General features: G+C 46.1%; 1 protein-coding gene across 1 annotated transcript in view; it reads right to left on the reverse strand.

Annotated features, from left to right (window-relative positions):
• The window catches only part of LOC143793527 (uncharacterized), a 42,138-nt gene that overhangs the window by 2,147 nt on the left and 23,881 nt on the right, over positions 1 to 16,110 (reverse strand). The window lies entirely within an intron of this gene.

Consider the following 16,110-nt stretch of genomic DNA (forward strand, 5'->3'; position numbering starts at 1 on the left):
TATACTCGTTGCTCGGGTTTTCCAGAGCACGCTTGGGTGGTCTCCGAGTATTTGTGACTGCTCGGATATTTAGTTTTTGTTGATTCAGCTGCATGATTTACAGCTTCTAGCCAGCCTGAGTACATGTGACTGGAAGGTAACAGAATACCAACCACTATAATGTTTCAGTTTCTTTTCTCTTTTACCCCCATACTACTCACCTTCTTACAATCTCCTGCAATCCCTCCACTTAGTAAAGAACTAGTCATTTCTCCCTCAATACTCCACAGCCATCTCACTTTCTCCTCAGAACTGTTCCTCCACATGCAATTCTTTTTCTCCAGACACACACGGCCACATCATGTCCTATCCTGCTCCCACGTTCTAACGCTCTGTCTGCTACTCCTCATCTCTGGAGATGTATCCCTAAATCCCCCTCAACACATCCCCACACTCATTTCTAACCCCTTGCCACAATCCTCTACACGTTTTCCCAACCATGACAACCTCATACCCATTCATCCAGCCCCCACTCCCCCGGTCCCCCTACCTAGAGCACTATGGAACGCACGCTCCATCTGCAACAAACTGCCATTTATCCATGACCTCTTCATCACCAACAAACTCTCCTTCCTCGGCATCACCAAAACCTGGCTCACCCCCTCTGACTTAGCCTCTCCAGCTGCACTTTCCTATGGCGGATTCCTTCTCTCTCACACCCCTTGCCCCAGCAACAAACGTGGTGGAGGGGTTGGCTTGCTCCTGTCCGACACCTGCTCCTTTACTCCAATCCCACTACCACCCTCCGCTACTCTTCCCTCGTTTGAGGTGCACTCTGTCCGCATCTATTCCCCCTCCAACCTCCAGCTGGCTGTCATCTACCGCCCCCCAGAACTAGCCATCTCCACCTTTCTCGATCATTTCACCACCTGGCTACTTCATTTCCTCTCTGCTGACATCCCCACTATCATCATGGTGACTTCAATATCCCTATTGACACTTCCACCTCAGCTGCCTCTAAACTTTTATCACTGAGTGCCTCCTTTGGCCTCACTCAATGGTCCTCTGAGGCCACTCACAAAGACGGCCACACGCTGGACCTCATCTTCACCCGCCTCTGCTCCCTTACCAATCTCATTAACTCACCCCTCCCCCTGACCACAACCTACTGAAATTTTCTTCCCTCTCCTCTCCTAGTGTGCAACCCCCACTCCACAAACTTACTCACCCTTGCAGAAGTCTCAAACACCTCAATTTACAATCACTCTCTGAATCCCTTCTCCCTCTTACAGACATAGCCTCCTTTCATGACACAGATGTTGTTGCCACTTTTTATAACACAATAATAACGGCAACACTCGATTCTGCCACCCCGCTCATGCATAACAAAACTCGTACAATCAACAGGCAGCCCTGCCTGACCAAAGAACGGAGACGGGCTTCCAGGATCGCTGAGCTGAGATGGAAGCGATCCCGCTCTGCCAACCACTTCACTGCATACAAGCAGTTCCTCGCCAGCTTCAAGTCCACGCTCACTGCAGCAAAACAAACTTACTTCTCAACCCTCATATCCTCCCTGTCTCACAACCCTAAACAGCATTTCAACACTTTCAATTCTCTACTCCGTCCCCCAGCACCTCCTCCCTCCCCTCTCGTTTCTGCTGAAGACTTTGCCTCTTTCTTTAAACAGAAGATAGATACAATCAGAGAAAACCTTGGCCCACAGTGCCCAATGCCCCTCTTAGCTGCTCAACCCTGTTCCTCCAAAACCAGCTTCTCCACCATGGCAGAAGACCAGCTCTCCACCCTTCCGTCAAGATCACACCTTACCACCTGCACGCATGACCCTCTCCCTTCCCACCTCATCCATAACCTTACCACGATCTTCATCCCAACCCAGACACACCTCTTCAACCTCTCACTCACAACAGGTGTCTTCCCCTCATCCTTCAAGCATGTCAAGATCACACCGATCCTCAAAAAGCCCTCCCTCGACCAATGCTCTGTGTCTAGCTATCGTTCAATATCTCTTCTCCCTTACGCCTCAAAATTACTGGAACAACATGTCCATCTTGAACTGTCCTCCCATCTCTCGTCCTGCTCCCTCTTTCACCAGTTACAATCTGGCTTCCGACCTCATCACTCAACTGAAACTGCCCTATCTAAAGTCACCAATGACCTACTATCTGCCAAGGGCAAGCGACACTACTCTGTCCTCCTTCTCCTGGACCTGTCTTCTGCCTTTGACACTGTGGACCACTCCCTTCTGCTTCACATCTTCTCATCTCTTGGCATCACAGACTTGGCCCTATCCTGGATCTCGTCATATCTGACAGACCGAACATTTAGTGTCTCCCTTCCCTACGCCACCTCCTCACTTCGCCCCTTGTCTGTCAGTGTTCCTCAAGGCTCTGTTCTAGGACCCCTACTCTTCTCCATCTACGCCTTCTGCCTGGGCCAACTCATAGAATCCCATGGTATGCAGTACAATCTCTACGCCGATGACACGCAGATCTACCTATCTGGACCTGACCTCACCTCGTTACTTACCAAAATCCCACACTGTCTGTCTGCTATTTCAGCCTTCTTCTCCGCCCGCTTTCTAAAACTGAACATGGACAAAACAGAATTCATCATCTTTCCCCCATCTCACTCTACCCCTCCACCAGACCTATCATCAATGTCAATGACTGCTCACTTTCCCCAGTCCCACATGCCTGATGCCTCGGGGTGATCCTAGACTCTGCCCTCTCTTTCAAGCCACATATTCAAGCCCTTGCCTCATCCTGCCATCTCAAACTCAAAAATATTTCCCGGACCCGCGCATTCCTTGACCGCGACACCACAAAAACACTAGTGCATGTCCTTATCATCTCCAGCCTTGACTACTGCAACCTCCTACTCTCTGGCTTCCCCTCTAGCACTTTGGCACCACTCCAATCCATCCTAAACTCTGCTGCCCCACTAATCTACCTGTCTCCCCGCTACTCCACAGCCTCTCCCCTATGCCAAGCCCTTCACTGGCTTCCTATCACCCAGAGACTCCAGTTCAAAACCCTCACAATGACATACAAAGCCATCCACAACCTATCTCCTCCATACATCTGCGACATGGCCTCCCGGTACCTACCTTCACACAACCTAAAATCCTCTCAAGATCTCCTTCTCTTCTTCCCACAACTGCATCCAAGACTTCTCCCGTGTTTCCCCCATACTCTGGAACTCTCTACCCCAACACATCAGACTCTCGCCTACCATAGAAACCTTCAAAAAGAACCTGAAGACTCACCTCTTCCGATAAGCCTAGAGCCTGCAGTGATCCTCGACCTACTGAACCGCCACAAAACCAGCTCTACCCTCTCCTAGTGTATCCTCACCCACCCCCTGCAGACTGTAAGCCCTTGCGGGCAGGGTCCTCCCTCCTTATGTACTTGTGTGCCTTGTTTTTTGCTCATGTTCAATGTACTTGTCTATACTTGCCCCCTATTCACATGTAAAGCGCCATGGAATAAATGGCGCTATATAAATGTATAATAATAATAATAATGTGGGGGTTGCCTGGTTGCTGGAAAATTCCCACATGTAATCAAGCTGTCTATCAGCTGTAAATCCTTCAGCTGCGGCGAAGAAAACTAAGTCTCAGAGCACTAACAAATACTGGGAGATCACCCGAGCAACGAGTATATTCGCTCATCACTAGTGGTTATTAATGGATGAAAATCGGACTGGGTCACAGATAGCAGTGGGGTACCACAGGGGTCAGCATTGGGCCCGCTTCTTTTTAACATATTTATTAATGACCTTGTAGGGGGCATTCAGAGTAGAATTTCAATATTTGCAGATGACACTAAACTCTGCAGGGTAATCAATACAGAGGAGGATAATTTAATATTACAGGAAGATTTATGTAAACTAGAAGCTTGGGATGATAAATGGCAAATGAGCTTTAATGGGGATAAATGTAAGGTCATGCACTTGGGTAGAAGTAATAAGATGTATAACTATGTGCTTAATTCTAAAACTGGGCAAAACCGTCAATGAAAAAGACCTGGGTGTATGGGTGGATGCAACTCATATTCAGTGGCCAGTGTCAGGCAGCTGATACAAAGGCAAATAAAATAATGGGATGTATTAAAAGAGGCATAGATGCTCATGAGGAGAACATAATTTTACCTCTATACAAGTCACTAGTGCGACCACACTTAGAATACTGTGTACAGTTCTGGTCTCCGGTGTATAAGAAAGACATAGCTGAACTGGAGCGGGTGCAGAGAAGAGCGACCAAGGTTATTAGAGGACTGAGGGGTCTGCAATACCAAGATAGGTTATTACACTTGGGGCTATGTAGTTTGGAAAAACGAAGACTAAGGGGTGATCTTATGTTAATGTATAAATATATGAGGGAACAGTACAAAGACTTTTCTGATGATCTTTTTAATCATAGACCTGAGACAGGGACAAGGGGGCATCCTCTACGTCTGGAGGAAAGAAGGTTTAAACATAATAACAGACGCGGGTTCTTTACTGTAAGAGCAGTGAGACTATGGAACTCTCTGCCGTATGATGTTGTAATGAGTGATTCATTACTAAAATGTAAGAGGGGACTGGATGCCTTTCTTGAAAAGTATAATGTTACAGGGTATATACACTAGATTCCTTGATAGGGCGTTGATCCAGGGAACTAGTCTGATTGCCATATGTGGTGTCGGGAAGAAATTTTTTTCCCTAATGTGGAGCTTAGTGTTTGCCGCAGGGGTTTTTTTTTTGCCTTCCTCTGGATCAACATGTTAGGGCATGTTAGGTTAGGCTATGGGTTGAACTAGATGGACGTAAAGTCTTCATTTAACCTTAAATACTATGTTACTATGTAACTATAACATTAGCACAATGACAGGTAAAGTGAGGAACATTTATAAACTGGTGACATTGGCACAATCAGGGGTGGCAGAGATTAGACAATAAGTAGTTCTTAGAGGGACCCCGCCATCAGGATTTACCCCCTCAATATACCACCAGTGCCATTTCTCTCAAGCTTCCTATCATGCCCTTAGTGTAGAAGAGTCCATGCAATTAAAAATGGAGTTTTAATATTCATTACTGTATGTAAATGAGATTGACTAGTCACAAAGGTGGCCCTACATCCACGAGTAGCCGAGCTCCAGCCACCGTAATCATGTCCTCAGTATGCCGAAGGGCATGATGGAAAACCTTAGAAGATTGCAATAGCTCTGAAGGCAAATTAATTCCTTAAGACCAAGCCCCATTGTAAGTTACTTATGTTAGTGACCGAGCCGCATTCTGACCAGTGTCACTTTATGTGGTACTAACTCTGGAGCTTCCACACATCCCACTGATTCCGAGATTGTTTTCTGTGACATATTGTACTTCATGTTTGTGGTAAATTGTGGTCGTCATTATTTCATTTATTTATGAAAATATCCAAAATTTGACCAAAAATCAGGAGTATTTTGGAGTTTACAAATTTTTATCTCTTAACCCCTTAAGCCCCAAGGGTGGTTTGCACGTTAATGACCAGGCCAATTTTTACAATTCTGACCACTGTCCCTTTATGAGGTTATAACTCTGGAACACTTCAACGGATCCTGATGATTCTGACACTGTTTTTTCATGACATATTTTACTTCATGTGAGTGGTAAAATTTCTTCGATAAGACATGCAATTATTTGTGAAAAAAATGGAAATTTGGCGAAAATTTTGAAAATTTAGCAATTTTCCAAATTTGAATATTTATGCCCTTAAATCACAGAGATATTTCACACAAAATACTTAATAAGTAACATTTCCCACATGTCTACTTTACATCAGCACAATTTTGGAACCAAAATTTTTTTTTGTTAGGGAGTTATAAGGGTTAAAAGTTGACCAGCAATTTCTCATTTTTACAACACCATTTTTTTTCAGGGACCACATCTCACTTGAAGTCATTTTGAGGGGTCTATATGATAGAAAATAACCAAGTGTGACACCATTCTAAAAACTGCACCCCTCAAGGTGCTCAAAACCACATTCAAGAAGTTTATTAACCCTTTAGGTGTTTCACAGGAATTTTTGGAATGTTTAAATAAAAATGAACATTTAACTTTTTTTTCACACAAAATTTACTTCAGCTCCAATTTGATTTTTTTTTACCAAGGGTAACATGAGAAAATGGAACACCAAAAGTTGTTGTACAATTTGTCCTGAGTACGCCGATACCCCATATGTAGGGGTAAACCACTGTTTGGGCGCATGGCAGAGCTCGGAAGGAAAGGAGCGCTATTTGACTTTTCAATGCAAAATTGACTGGAATTGAGATAGGACGCCATGTCGTGTTTGGAGAGCCCCTGATGTGCCTAACCATTGAAACCCCCCCACAAGTGACACCATTTTGGAAAGTAGACCCCCTAAGGAACTTATCTAGATATGTGGTGAGCACTTTGACCAACCAAGTGCTTCACAGAAGTTTATAATGCAGAGCCCTAAAAATAAAAAATCATATTTTTTCAAAAAAAGATATTTTCGCCCCCAATTTTGTATTTTCCCAAGGGTAACAGAAGAAATTGGACCACAAAAGTTGTTGTGCAATTTGTCCTGAGTACGCTGATACCCCATATGTGGGGGTAAACCACTGTTTGGGCGCATGACAGAGCTCGGAAGAGAAGGAGCGCCGTTTGACTTTTCAATGCAAAATTGACTGGAATTGAGATGTGATGCCATGTTGCGTTTGGAGAGCCACTGATGTGCCTAAACATTGAAACCCCTACAAGTGACACCATTTTGGAAAGTAGACCGCCTGAGGAACTTATCTAGATGTGCGGTGAGAGCTTTGAATCCCCAAGTGTTTCACTACAGTTTATAACGCAGAGCCGTGAAAATAAAAATTATTTTTTTCCCACAAAAATTATATTTTAGCCCCGAGTTTTGTATTTTCCCAAGGGTAAAAGGAGAAATTGGACCCCAAAAGTTGTTGTCCAATTTGTCCTGAGTACGTTGATACCCCATATGTGGGGGGGAACCACCGCTTGGGCGCATGGCAGAGCTCGGAAGGGAAGGAGCGCCGTTTGGAATGCAGACTTAGATGGATTGGTCTGCAGGCGTCACATTGTGTTTGCAGAGCCCCTAATGTACCTAAACAGTAGAAACCCCCCACAAGTGACCCCATATTAGAAACTAGACCTCCCAAGGAACTTATCTAGCTGTCTTATGATAACTATGAACCCCCAAGTGTTTCACTACAGTTTATAACGCAGAGCTGTGAAAATAAAAAATCATTTTTTTCTCACAAAAATGTTTTTTTAGCCCCCTAAATTTATATTTTCCCAAGGGCAAGAAGAGAAATTGGACCCCAAAAGTTCTTGTCCAATTTGTCCTGAGTACTCTGAAAACCCATATGTTGGGGTAAACCCCTGTTTGGCCGCACGGGAGAGCTCGGAAGGGAAGGAGCACTGTTTTACTTTTTCAAAGCAGAATTGGCTGGAATTGAGATCAGACGCCATGTCGCGTTTGGAGAGCCCCTGATATGCCTAAACAGTGGAAACCATCAATTCTAACTAAAACCCTAACCCTAGCCCCAACCCTATCCCTAGCCCCAACCCTATCCCTAACTCTAGCCCAACCCTAGCCCTAACTGTTATGATCCCAGTGGCTGGGGATCACAGGAAATACTAGCTAAGTAACTAAACATAGACACGAGCTCTAGGGAGATGGTAACTGGACTGACCGCAAAACCTGATCCTATCCAAACACACTAAAGGTAGCTGGTGAACGTGCCTAAAATCCTGGACGTCTCGACGCAGCCTGAGAAACTGACTACCCCTAAAGAGAAAGCAAGACCTCACTTGCCTCAAGAGAAATAACCCCAAAGATATAGGAAGCCCCCAACAAATAATAACGGTGAGGTAAGGAGAAAAGACACACGTAGGAATGAAAACAGATTCAGCAAATAAGGCCCGCTAATGCTAGATAGCAGAAGACAGATAGCGAACTGTGCGGTCAGCAAAAAACCCTACCAAAATATCCACGCTGAGAATTCAAGAACCCCCACACCAACTAACGGTGTGGGGGGAGAAACTCAGCCCCCTAAAGCTACCAGCAAGCTGGGAAATCACATATTAGCAAGCTGGACAAGAAACAAATAGAACACTGATGATCAAAAAATGAACAAAACGGAAACTTAGCTTCTCTTGAAGAGACTGGGAGCAAGGTAGTCAGAAGCAATCAGAATAGCACTGAATACATTGACAGCAGGCATAGACTGAGAGTCCAAGTGAACTTAAATAGAAAACCAGCCCACAGATAACGAGACAGCTGATGCCAGTCACAAACCTGCAGAAAGACAGCACTCACACAGTACCACTTGTGACCACAAGAGGGAGCCCAGGAATAGAGTTCACAACAGTACCCCCCCCTTGAGGAGGGGTCACCGAACCCTCATCAAGACCCCCAGGGCGATCAGGATGAGCCGCATGGAAGGCACAAACCAAATCGGCCGCATGGACATCAGAGGCGACAACCCAGGAATTATCCTCCTGACCATAGCCCTTCCACTTAACTAAATACTGAAGCCTCCGTCTGGAAATACGAGAATCCAAGATCTTCTCCACCATGTACTCCAATTCGCCCTCAACCAGCACCGGAGCAGGAGGCTCAACAGAAGGAACCACAGGCACCACATACCTCCGCAACAAAGACCTATGGAACACATTATGAATGGCAAACGATGCTGGGAGGTCCAAACAAAAAGACACCGGGTTAAGGATTTCCAAAATCTTATAAGGACCGATGAAGCGAGGCTTGAATTTAGGAGAGGAAACCTTCATAGGAACATACCGAGAAGACAGCCATACCAAATCCCCAACACGAAGTCGGGGACCAACACCGCGACGGCGGTTGGCAAAGCGCTGAGCCTTCTCTTGTGACAACTTCAAATTGTCCACCACATGGTTCCAAATCTGCTGCAACCTATCCACCACAGAATCCACCCCCGGACAGTCAGAAGGCTCAACCTGACCCGAGGAAAAACGAGGATGAAAACCAGAATTGCAGAAAAAAGGCGAAACCAAAGTAGCAGAACTAGCCCGATTATTAAGGGCAAACTCGGCCAATGGCAAAAAAGTCACCCAATCATCCTGATCAGCAGAAACAAAACATCTTAAATAAGTTTCCAACGTCTGATTAGTTCGCTCGGTTTGGCCATTCGTCTGAGGATGGAAGGCCGACGAAAAAGACAAATCAATGCCCATCTTAGCACAAAAAATCCGCCTAAATCTGGACACAAACTGGGATCCTCTGTCAGACACAATATTTTCAGGGATGCCGTGCAAGCGAACCACATTCTGAAAAAATAAAGGAACCAAATCGGAGGAGGAAGGCAACTTAGGCAAGGGCACCAAATGGACCATTTTGGAAAAACGATCACACACCACCCAGATGACAGACATTCTCTGAGATACTGGAAGATCTGAAATAAAATCCATGGAAATGTGCGTCCAAGGCCTCTTCGGGACAGGCAAAGGCAAAAGCAAACCGCTGGCACGAGAACAGCAAGGCTTAGCCCGAGCACAAATCCCACAGGACTGCACAAAGGAACGCACATCCCGCCACAAGGAAGGCCACCAGAAGGACCTAGCCACCAAATCTCTGGTACCAAAAATCCCAGGATGACCTGCCAACACCGAAGAATGAACCTCGGAAATAACTCTGCTGGTCCATCTATCTGGGACAAACAGTCTCTCTGGTGGGCAACGGTCAGGTCTATCAGCCTGAAATTTCTGCAGCACTCGTCGCAAATCTGGGGAAATGGCAGACAAAATCACTCCCTCTTTGAGGATACCAGCCGGCTCTGAAACTCCCGGAGAGTCAGGCACAAAACTCCTAGAAAGGGCATCAGCCTTCACGTTCTTCGAACCAGGCAGGTACGAGACCACGAAATCGAAACGGGAGAAAAACAACGACCAACGAGCCTGTCTAGGATTCAGGCGCTTGGCAGACTCGAGATAAATCAGATTTTTGTGATCAGTCAAGACCACCACACGATGCCTAGCTCCCTCGAGCCAATGTCGCCACTCCTCAAATGCCCACTTCATAGCCAACAACTCCCGATTACCAACATCATAATTCCGCTCGGCAGGCGAAAACTTTCTTGAAAAGAAGGCACAAGGCTTCATCACAGAGCCATCAGAGCTTCTCTGCGACAAAACAGCCCCTGCTCCAATCTCAGAAGCATCCACCTCGACCTGGAAAGGAAGAGAGACATCAGGCTGACATAAGACTGGAGCTGAAGAAAACCGGCGCTTCAGCTCCCGAAAGGCTTCCACTGCCGCAGGAGACCAATTAGTCACATCAGAACCTTTCTTGGTCAAATCCGTCAAGGGCTTAACCACGCCAGAAAAATTAGCGATGAAGCGACGGTAAAAATTAGCAAAACCCAAGAACTTCTGAAGACTCTTAACAGATGTAGGCTGAGTCCAGTCATGAATAGCCTGGACCTTGACTGGGTCCATCTCAATAGTAGAAGGAGAAAAAATAAAACCCAAAAAGGAAACCTTCTGTACTCCGAAGAGACATTTTGAGCCCTTCACAAATAAAGCATTAGCACGCAGGACCTTAAACACCATCCTGACCTGCTTCACATGGGACTCCCAATCATTAGAAAAGACCAAAATGTCATCCAGATACACAATCATAAATTTATCCAGATATTCTCGGAAAATGTCATGCATAAAGGACTGAAACACAGAAGGAGCATTAGAGAGTCCAAAAGGCATCACCAAGTACTCAAAATGGCCTTCGGCGTATTAAATGCTGTTTTCCATTCGTCCCCCTGCTTGATACGCACAAGGTTATACGCACCACGAAGATCTATCTTGGTGAACCAACTGGATCCCTTAATCCGAGAAAACAGATCAGACAATAATGGCAAAGGATACTGAAATTTGACCGTGATTTTATTTAGAAGATGATAATCTATACAAGGTCTCAGAGAACCATCCTTCTTGGCCACAAAAAAGAATCCTGCACCAAGAGGGGAGGAGGATGGGCGAATATGTCCCTTCGCCAAAGACTCCTTTATATAACTCCGCATCGCGGCATGTTCTGGTATAGACAAATTAAAAAGTCGTCCCTTAGGGAACTTACTGCCAGGAATCAAATTTATAGCACAATCACAATCCCTATGAGGAGGCAGGGCACCGGATCTGGGCTCATCAAATACATCCTGGTAGTCCGACAAAAACTCAGGGACCTCAGAAGGAGTGGAAGAAGCAATTGACACCAAAGGGACATCACCATGAATCCCCTGACAACCCCAACTTGACACAGACATAGCTTTACAATCCAGAACTGGATTATGGGCCTGCAGCCATGGCAGACCCAAAACTACAACATCATGCAAATTATGCAGCACAAGAAAGCGAATCACCTCCTGATGTACAGGAGTCATGCACATGGTCACTTGAGTCCAATCCTGAGGCTTATTCTCAGCCAATGGCGTAGCATCTATTCCCCTCAGTGGAATAGGATATTCCAAAGGCTCCAGAACAAAACCACAGCGCTTGGCAAACGACAAATCCATAAGATTCAGGGCAGCACCTGAATCCACAAAAGCCATAACCGAGTAGGATGACAAAGAACAGATTAAAGTAACAGACAAAATGAACTTAGGCTGTATAGTACCAATGGTGACAGGTTTAGCGATTTTTTTTAAGCGCTTAGAGCATGCTGAGATAACATGAGTAGAATCACCACAGTAAAAGCACAACCCATTTTGACGTCTATGACTTTGTCGCTCAATTCTAGTCAGAATTCTGTCACATTGCATTGACTCAGGTCTCTGTTCAGAGAACACCGCCAGAGGATGCGCAGATTTGCGCTCCCGCAAACGCCGATCAATCTGAATGGCCAAAACCATTGAATCACTCAGACTTGCAGGCGTGGGGAACCCCACCATAACATTCTTAATGGCTTCAGAAAGACCCTCTCTGAAATTTGCAGCCAGGGCACACTCATTCCATTGAGTAAGCACTGACCATTTCCGAAATTTTTGACAGTACACCTCAGCTTCATCCTGACCTTGAGAGATAGCCAGCAAAGCCTTTTCTGCCTGGTTCTCAAGATTAGGTTCCTCATAAAGCAGTCCAAGCGCCAGAAAAAACGCATCCACATTCAGCAATGCAGGATCTCCTGGCGCCAGAGAGAAAGCCCAATCTTGAGGGTCGCCGCGTAACAAGGAGATAACAATTTTAACTTGCTGAGCGGAATCACCAGAGGAACGAGGTCTCAAAGATAGAAACAATTTACAATTATTCCTAAAATTCAGAAACCTAGATCTATCTCCAGAAAACAACTCAGGAATAGGTATCTTTGGCTCAGACATAGGGCTATGAACAACAAAATCCTGAATATTTTGCACCTTTGCAGCAAGATGATCCACACTAGAAGTCAGACTCAGAATATCCATGTCTGCAGCTGAGCTCAAAACCACCCAGAGATTAAGGGGATGAGAGAAGCTAGACAGACTGCAGCAAAGGAGGAAAAAAAAAAAAATTGTACTCAGGACTTCTTTTATCCCACTTCATGCGATGCATTAAACACTTTTGTGGCCTGCTGTACTGTTATGATCCCAGTGGCTGGGGATCACAGGAAATACTAGCTAAGTAACTAAACATAGACACGAGCTCTAGGGAGATGGTAACTGGACTGACCGCAAAACCTGATCCTATCCAAACACACTAAAGGTAGCTGGTGAACGTGCCTAAAATCCTGGACGTCTCGATGCAGCCTGAGAAATTGACTACCCCTAAAGAGAAAGCAAGACCTCACTTGCCTCAAGAGAAATAACCCCAAAGATATAGGAAGCCCCCAACAAATAATAACGGTGAGGTAAGGAGAAAAGACACACGTAGGAATGAAAACAGATTCAGCAAATGAGGCCCGCTAATACTAGATAGCAGAAGACAGATAGCGAACTGTGCGGTCAGCAAAAAACCCTACCAAAATATCCACGCTGAGAATTCAAGAACCCCCACACCAACTAACGGTGTGGGGGGAGAAACTCAGCCCCCTAGAGCTACCAGCAAGCTGGGAAATCACATATTAGCAAGCTGGACAAGAAACAAATAGAACACTGATGATCAAAAAATGAACAAAACGGAAACTTAGCTTCTCTTGAAGAGACTGGGAGCAAGGTAGTCAGAAGGAATCAGAATAGCACTGAATACATTGACAGCAGGCATAGACTGAGAGTCCAAGTGAGCTTAAATAGAAAATCAGCCCACAGATAACGAGACAGCTGATACCAGTCACAAACCTGCAGAAAGACAGCACTCACACAGTACCACTTGTGACCACAAGAGGGAGCCCAGAAATAGAGTTCACAACACCTAACCCTACCTCTAACCCTAGCCCTAACCCTAGCACTAGCCCTACGCGTTGCTCCGAGGGTCTCAGGGAAGCACACAGGGAGCCCCCTCCCTGCGCGATGCTTCCCTATGCCGCCGGAACACTGCGATCATGTTTGATCGCAGTGTGGCGGGGGTTAATGTGCCAGTGGCGGTCCGTGACTGCTCCTGGCACATAGTTCCGGATGTCAGCTGCGAGCGCGTCCGATCGCATATGACGTACTATCCCGTCACTGGGAATTAAGTCCCAGGTCACCTCGACGGGATAGTACGTCATATGGGATTAAGGGGTTAAACAATATAGTTAAATAACAAAAATAGTTCATTAATAACATTTCCCACATGTCTACTTTACATCAGAATCATTTTTGAAACATCATTTTTTTGTTAGGAAGTTATAAGGGCTAAACGTTTATGAGCAATTTCTCTTTTTTTCAACAAAATTTACAAAACGTTATTTATTTAGAGACCACCTCACATTTGAAGTGACTTTTAGGGGTCTATGTGACAGAAAATACCAAAAGTGACACCATTCCTAAAACTGCAGAAAATGCACCATACAATTTGTGTACAATTTCTCCTAAGTACACCGTTACCCCATATTTTGGGGGAAACTACTGTATGGGTGCATGGCAGGGCTCAGAAACGAAGCAGAACCATTTGACTTTTGGAGCGCAAAATGGGATTGTCATGTCGGACGCTATTCACACTAGGGCGTCCGACAGACAACGGTAATTCTGCATTCGTCCACTATGCGCTTAGTGGCGCCGGCTAGATTTTATCTAGGTTGTCCGGGGTTAATTTAGCTGGTACTCAGGTTGGAGGCTGGGTCACGCCCACTGCCTTTAAATAGATCTGCTGAACTTTGGGCGTCGCCGATTATAGCTTGTGTCTTGTGCCTGGTGATCTCGGTCTGGAGTGGTGGTCTAGGAGAAGAAATATCGTATCTGGTGGTGTATTATCCTTTGTCATATTTCTCCTTCCTATATTTGTATTTGTTTTGCCCTGTGCACATTATCGCGTTTTCCTGTGTGTCTGTGGCGTGGTGCGTTTTTAGTTTTCCCTGTCTGTGCTTTCTGTGGGGGTTGGTGTGTAATCTTATCACTGGGTGGCGGGTGAAGGTTTCAGCATAGGGCTGACACAGGAGTCAGGGTCAGGCCTGGCGGCCCAGACAAGCACACCATCAGTGTAAATTCTGGGAGAGGGACAGACAGGGTTTTCCCTAGTCTGAGGGATATCGCAGGGGCCCGGGTAACCAGCCTTAGTCTAACCAGTACACCCGTGACATTAATCACCGCCAGGAATCGTCTGGGGAGTCCCCGTTCTTTTGTGTTTACGGGCATCATCCTCAGTTATGTACTCTGCGTCAGGGGGGCTCTGCTGGCGTTCCGGAGGAGGACCAGCTAGGAGCACAACTGTCATCTGTCTGGAGGAGAGTGAAACAGCGCTTGCTGAGTGAGGGTGCTAGGTACAAACGTGTGGCTGACAGTAGACGGGTGCCAGGTCCGGACCTGAGTGTGGGTGACTGGGTGTGGTTGTCCACAAAAAACATAAAACTCAAAATACCATCCCTGAAATTAGGTCCAAGGTTTATTGGTCCATTTAGGGTCGCCGCCATAATTAACCCGGTAGCGTACCGATTGGAGCTTCCTACGGTTTATAAGATACACAACGTGTTCCACAGATTATTCTTAAAAAAGGTGGTGGGTTCCGTGGACGCGACGCCATCTCCAGTCTTGGTGGATGGCAGTTTGGAATTTGAAGTCTCCAAGGTGGTTGATTCTCGAGTAGTGCTCCGCACATTACAGTACCTGGTACACTGGCGTGGTTATGGGCCGGAGGAGAGGTCTTGGGTACCAGCCTCGGACATTCATGCGGATCGGCTGATCAGTATGTTTCACCGCTGCCATCCGGACAAGCCGGGTCCTATAAGTCGTGAGGGCCCTGGGGTCCCTCGAAGAAGGCGGGGTACTGTCATGTCGGATACTATTCACACTAGGGCGTTCGACAGACAGCGGTAATTCCACATACATCCACTACACGCTCAGTGGCCCCGGCTAGAATTTATCTAGGTTGTCCGGGGTTAATCTAGCTGGTACTCGGATTGGAGGCTGGGTCACGCCCACTGCCTTTAAATAGTTCTGCTGGACTTTGGGCGTCGCCGATTATAGCTTGTGCCTGGTGATCTCGGTCTGGAGTGGTGGTCTAGGAGAAGAAATATTGTATCTGGTGGTGTATTATCCTTCGTTATATTTCTCCTTCCTATATTTGTATTTGTTTTGCCCTGTGCACATTATAGTGTTTTCCTGTGTGTCTGCGGCGTGGTGCGTTTTTAGTTTTCCCTGTCTGTGCTTTCTGTAGGGGTTGGTGTGTGGTCTTATCACTGGGTGGCAGGTGAAACAGGAGTCAGGGGCAGGCCTGGCGGCCCAGACAAGCACACCATCAGTGTAAATTCTGGGAGAGGGACAGACAGGTTCACTAGTCTGAGGGATATCGCAGAGGCCCGGGTAATCAGTCTTAAGGTACCTTCACACGAAACGACTTTGAAACGATATCGCTAGCGATCCGTGACGTTGCAGCGTCCTCGCTAGCGATATCGTTTAGTTTGACACGCAGCAGCGATCTGGATCCTGCTGTGATGTCGCTGGTCGCTGAATAAAGTCCAGAACTTTATTTGGTCGTCCGATCGCCGTGTATCGTTGTGTTTGAAAGCAAAAGCAACGATACCAGCGA

This window comes from Ranitomeya variabilis, chromosome 1, assembly GCF_051348905.1.
Source record: "Ranitomeya variabilis isolate aRanVar5 chromosome 1, aRanVar5.hap1, whole genome shotgun sequence".
In the NCBI taxonomy this organism is placed as follows: Eukaryota; Metazoa; Chordata; class Amphibia; order Anura; family Dendrobatidae; genus Ranitomeya; species Ranitomeya variabilis.